Source organism: Oryx dammah, unplaced genomic scaffold (assembly GCF_014754425.2).
Source record: "Oryx dammah isolate SB20612 unplaced genomic scaffold, SCBI_Odam_1.1 HiC_scaffold_10, whole genome shotgun sequence".
Classification (NCBI taxonomy): domain Eukaryota; kingdom Metazoa; phylum Chordata; class Mammalia; order Artiodactyla; family Bovidae; genus Oryx; species Oryx dammah.
In genome coordinates this window covers 10,546,142-10,552,329 of record NW_024070194.1, presented here as the reverse complement: position 1 = coordinate 10,552,329, position 6,188 = coordinate 10,546,142, and positions in this window count along the sequence as shown.

The window sequence follows — 6,188 nt, the reverse complement described above, 5'->3', positions numbered from 1 at the left end:
ATTGTGACCAGTATTAAGAGATTAACTCTGCCCGGCAGCCCTCACAGGGTCTTGGGTGCCAGAGTGGCTGCGGGAGCTCCCTTAAGGATGAAGAGGTTGCCTGCTGTGTGCGACCCCATAACATCAGGAGGAGGATGTCAGACTGGGGCCAGGGCTTCCCCCGGGACCCCTCAGGTATGATCCTGACTCCACATCTACCTGGAGAGGAGGCTGAGATGGTGGGAGAGAGACACAGGGCCAAGGGGAGGAGTATAGATTTTGGAGCAGGGTAGAGATACTGTCAGAGAAGGCAATGGCACCCCACTCCAGTACTCTTGCCTGGAAAATCCATGGACAGAGGAGCCTGGTAGGTGGCAGTCCATGGGATTGCTAAGAGTCGGACATGACTGAGCGACTTCACTTTCACTTTTAACTTTCATGCATTGGAGAAGGAAATGGCAACCCACTCCAGTGTTCTTGCCTGGAGAATCCCAGGGATGAGGGAGCCTGGTGGGCTGCCGTCTATGGGGTCGCACAGAGTCGGACACGACTGAAGCGACTTAGCAGCAGCAGCAGAGATGCTGTCACCTCAGCCCCCATCCCAGGAAGGCCCAGGGCCTTGACAGGCAGACCCTATTCTGATCAAGGCAAGACCCAAACTCCACAGAGTCTTTTTTTTTTAATACCTTGCAGTTTACAGACATTATTTTAATTTTATTTATTTTTATTTTTTGGCTGCACCTCGAGGTATGTGGAACCTCTCCAACTAGGGATTGAACCCACAGCCCCTGCAGTGGAAGCCCAGAGTCTTAGCCACTGGACCACTAAAGGAAGTCCACCTCACAGAGTCTTTTAGGGGTGTTTTAAGGCTACCTGAAGACCAGCTTCCTAATCTGCTTCATTTTGCTTTAGGGAAACTGAGGCACAGAACAGGAAAGTGACTTGTCCAAAGTCAGGCAATCAGTGAACTGAAGCAGGTCAGGAATCCAGAGGGAGCCCTGGGGTTGCCTGAGCAGAAAACATTTGGTTCAAATGTCATTGCCCCCTCCACCATGAATCCCAGATCCTCCTCCCTGACCTCCAGGCATGACGTCCCCTCAGCCTCCTCTCCCCTGGGCCTGTCCCATCAGCCAGGCTTCCCTTCCTTCCCCACCTCCCCTGCCTCCTCCTTCCCTCCCCCACCACCTGCACAGTCTGAGGCTGCCAGAATGTCCCTGGCAGGCTCCACTCTACTGGAGGGCACAGCCACCAGGCCCTAACTGTCCCATCCAGGGGACATCCCCACACTGGGTCACTCTCTGGATGACCTTGGACATTTTTTGTTCCACGCTCCAGCCCTTCTGTGACTTCAGGACCTGGACAAGGTGGGGGCCCATGAGAACCCGTCCCCATCCCATCTCCTCTTGCCAGGCCTGGTTTGGAGAAATTTAGGCCTGGCTCCAAAGCTGCTGGTCAGGCTTCCTGGAAGGCCACACTGGGGCAGGAAAACAAACACTGACTCTGAAGCCAAGTAGCCATAGGTCAAACGCTCTTGACTCAGCATTGTGAGCCTCAGTTTCCTCACCTGTGAAAGGGGGCAACAACCCTTCCGTCCTCAAAGCTCATTCTCATTTGCTGTGGGAAAATCTCCAGGTTATACTGGTAAATGAACAAAGTGAGATGCAGAACAGTTTAAGAGGTGGGAGGTGATATCTTATGATCTTATGTTAGCTACTGGTAGAGAGAGCAGTGGACTGGTGGACAGGAGGCAGGGGTGGACACAAGTTTCCTCAAGTGCACCGTCAAACAAAATTATGGATTTATTTATTTATCTGGCCGCACCAAATCTTAGTTGTGGCATGTTGGAGTCTAGTTCTCCCACTAAGGCTCGAACCCGGGCCCTCTGCTTTGGGAGCGAGGTGTCTTAGCCACTGGACCACAAGAGAGGTCCCTGCACTTTTTATTTTGTTTTGATTTTTGAGTCATGTGAATATAGTATCAATTAAAAAAGAAATTTACTTTTTCTTTTTTAGCAGATTGGGGAAAATATCAAACCATAAGAACAATCACTCATACTTCAGTGACATCTTGGCTAATGTCATATTATTGACAATATGAAGACCCATGACCTAGGACCAGACCCTGAGTCTCTGAATCCTTGACCTAGAAAGGTCCTTGAATTTTAAGCCGATTTCATTTTGCCAATAGCAAATTAATAGTCATCAGTACCAAGAATCAGGAGCTTCCTACAGGCCCACCACAGTGCCAAAGCACTGTCTGAACAGCATCTCATTGGATTGGCATTCTGACTTTATGAGGAAGCTATCATGTTCCCATTCTACAGATGGGGGAATGGAGCCTTATTGCAGTTGCAACCAGGAGGTTGTAGAACTTGGATACACATCGAGGCTTTTCCAGCTCCAGAATTTTAAGCCCTCCTACCATGGGTGTCAATCTTGGCTGCATATTAGGAACACCTGGGGACTTTAAAAAATACTCAGAGCCAGCGCCCATTCACCCCTAGATTCAATCACTGGACTGTGACAGGACCTGAGCATCAGTACTTTTTAAAGGTTCCAGGTGATTCTAATTCACCATCAGGGTTGAATCTCTGCTTTATGCTAGACAGCTTTTCAAATGGGAAACCAAGGCCCAGGAGGGAAATGACCTTGCCCAAGGTCACATAGTAGCTGGACACAGAACTACAACAGGGCTTACAATGGATATTTTGTGAAAATAAGTGAGTGGTGCCCCACCCCTGGGCAGACAGATCTCCATGGGCAGTTGGCTTGGTAAGTGGAACAAGGTTGGATTTCCACCTCCACTTGCTCCCTTACCCAGAGAACCTTTGTGCAGTGAGCAACCTGTACAACTGTACACAGCAACTGTGGCCTAAGTCTCAGGGTCCCAAACATTTCAACTCAGTGGCCTCCAGGCAGATCCCTGGAGCCCTTCAGAACAAGGATGTGGGAGACCAAGGGTGGTTCCTGGGATGTGAGTTCATCCCTCACCTGAATATCAGGACCTGCACCCTTCAGACCCAACAAGAGCTGCGCAGGCCCCATCCAACTCCCAAAGTCACTTCTGCAGATAAAGTCAGGAACATACCCGGGAGGGAGGAATGTACACAGGAGGACAGAAACAGAAGCAGCCCAGAAGTCACAAGCCACCTGGCAGAAGGCAGCCTGTAGGGAGGTCCCTCCCACACAGACCCAAGTCCTCCTGGCTTCCTTCCTGATCATTCTCTAGACCACACTCTCTATACTACCTCTTGGGCCTTTCAGACAGCATCTCCCATAATGCCCTGCTCTCCAGCCAGAGTGGCTTCCATGCCCTTTCATCCTCACCCACAATGTTCTCCAATGCTGGAAGTTTCCTCTGCCTAGGATGCCACCTCCTCCAGGAAGCCCTCTCTGACCACTCCAGCCCAGAGATAGGTCTTCTTTCTGCCTCCTTCCAGCCCTCACAATCCATACACACAGCCCACATGGGCCTTGGGATGGAGCTTATTTTATCATCACACTGACCACTTTTCATTGATCATTTACCATATGCCAGCCCTGGAAGGGCAGGGTGGCTTGGAGATTAGGAGCACAGACTCTGGAGCTAGACTACTTGGATTGGAATCCCAGCTTCTTAGAAGCTGTGTGAGCTCTGGCACATGATTCAGTCTCTCTGTGCCCTGGGTCTATAAGATGGTGATTAAAAACTTGGCTTTACATCGCAGAGTGGTTATGAGGATTGATGAGTTATTACGTACACGTATGTGTGCCAAGTTGCTTTGGTCATGTCCAACTCAGTGTGACCCTGTGGACTGCAGCCAGCCATGCTCCTCAGTCCATGGGCTTCTCCAGACAAGAATGCTGGAGTGGGTTGCCATGCCCTCCTTCAGGGGATCTTTCCAGCTCAGGGACTGAACCCGTGTCTTGTCCGTCTCCTGCATTGGCAGGCAGATTCTTTACCACTAGAGCTACCTGGGAAGCCTGTTAATACGTGAACACCTGCAAAACAGCTTTGTAAGCACTGGCCATGGTTATCATTGCGTAGACCCCACTCCATTCCATCCTCACAACAACCTTATGAGTTAGGTACCATTATTCCCAATTTATAGGTGAGAAAACTGAGACTCAGCGAGGTCGAGAGAGTCAGGGCAGGGCTCTGCGTCTTTTTCTGTGGCCCAGTGCCTTCAGAGAGAGGATGTGGCTGAGACAGGTTATAACTTTGAACCTCTGGTTTGCAGCTCATGACTGCTTCTCAGAGGGCCCACAGGACTCCAGGCCAGGTGACACCCTCATCCCCACCCTTCCTCCCTGACTCAGACCTTCTCAGTGGCTCTCAGGCACCACTGTGCTTACAGCCAGCCCTGGGAGGGAGGGTAAACAGCAAAGAAGGGCCTTTCAGTGCCATTTTGTTCGCTAACATCCAGGATATATCCCTGAGTACCGGAGAGAGCTCCTGCCTGCCCTAGCCTAGCTGGAGACCCTGGGTGACTTTCTGTTCCTGGACGAGTCACTTTCCCACTTGGCCTCCATCTCCCCATCTGTATGATGAGGCTGAACTGGTGGTTTTCTGACTCTCATAATTAGCAGCTGGCTCTATTTTGAAATGAAATATTAAGGACCAGTGTCCGTAAGAGGCAGACACGGGGTGAAGTAGGGCCTGGGCACAGACCCCCTTGGCTCCTAGGACATCAGAACCCCTCTGAAAGGCCCCAGGCCGCATCCTCCTAAGGGCTCCCCTGGCTCTGACACTGCAGGATTCTAGAATTGCAGCTCAAAGCTGCCGCTTCGCATCCCTGTTTGGAAAGCTCTCCCCCTCACCTTGCCCCCCGCACCCCCCCCCCCCAGCTGCTTTTATCTCTGTTTGGTAACACAGCAAATTTGCTCAGGACCCAGAGCAGGGGGAACAAGCAGACTGTTGACTCTTGAGCAAAACCTCCCCTTTGGAGAGCAAGAGGTGCCTCTGGCTGTGCGTGGGGAGGCTGATGGCCTCTTGCATAACCCAGCGGCCTCCTGCCCACCCAGGCCTTTTGCTTTGCAGGGTTAGGGGTGAGGCAAACCGCAAACTCATGCCCAGTTAATTTTTTAAGGCAAAATCAACAGGCTCAGCAATGATTAGCGAGCAGGTAAGTTGGTCTTAATCATGCTGAGGAGAAGGAGGAAGGAGGCTTCCAGGGGCCCAAGGATGGGGCTTAGTTATCAGTTAACCACATAAATGTTTCCTTCCAAGCCCACTGGCCTTCAGCCCTCAGCTTCCTCCTCTTCCTCTAGGAAATATTGAGTTGACCAAAAAGTTAATTTGGGTTTTTCCATAACATCTGACAGAAAAACCCAAACGAACTTTTCTGCCCACCTGATACTTCCATGGCATCCGAGTGAGTGGCCATCAATCCTTGAGTGATCAGACAGCTCACCCTCCGGGGTCCGTAGGAGGCACTGCCAGGGCCCTTGAGGATTGTAGTGAAGCAAAGGGCTCCTCATGGAGCTTGTGGTCTTCTTGTTAAGACTGTGCTCCCCCCACCCCACTGCCTCTGCATGAGCTTGAGCATGAGTCCTCTATCCTCAGGGCTCACTCAGGGGTCCTGGGTCTGTGTCCCAGGTTCAACGGCTGCCACGCCCCTGGGGGCCTCAGTTTCTCCATCTGCCAAATGGGTGGGTTGGCTGAGCCACCCTGTCCAGTCTTGAAGTTCCGTGACTGGCTTAAACCAACATGGCCTGTACTCAGGACAAGGAGAGTGGGATGAGCTGTGTTAGGGGGAGAAAAGAAGCCCGGAACAGGGAGGGAGCCTACCTGGTATCTGCTGTTGGTACCAGCCAGTAACAGATCCCAGCTCCAGGAAGGGGGCTGTCCTCTCAGATGGGAGGCATGGGTCCCTGAGGGGTGGGCTGGGGCTGCAGGGATGACCTGACAGACCCCAGCTGGTGCCCCGAGACCTCAAGAGCTGCCAAAGGAAGCTGAAAGGCCACACGGGGCCCTGCTGGCTGCCCAGACTGGAGTTTGGTCAGTGTTTGGGGACCTATATTGTGAGAAAGTTAGGACTTTGTCCACAAACTGGAATTTGAAATTTCAAAGGGGAGAAACTGAAGGGCCCTACCCCAGAGTGGAGATGGCTCTTGGCTTCTTTCCCCCACGACTTTTGTTCTCTGTCTTGATAAGTCCCTGGTTCCCTGCACCGCTCCCTGGGTGATGGGTGGGGAAGGAGAGGCTGGAGACAGTGGGGACGTGAGCAC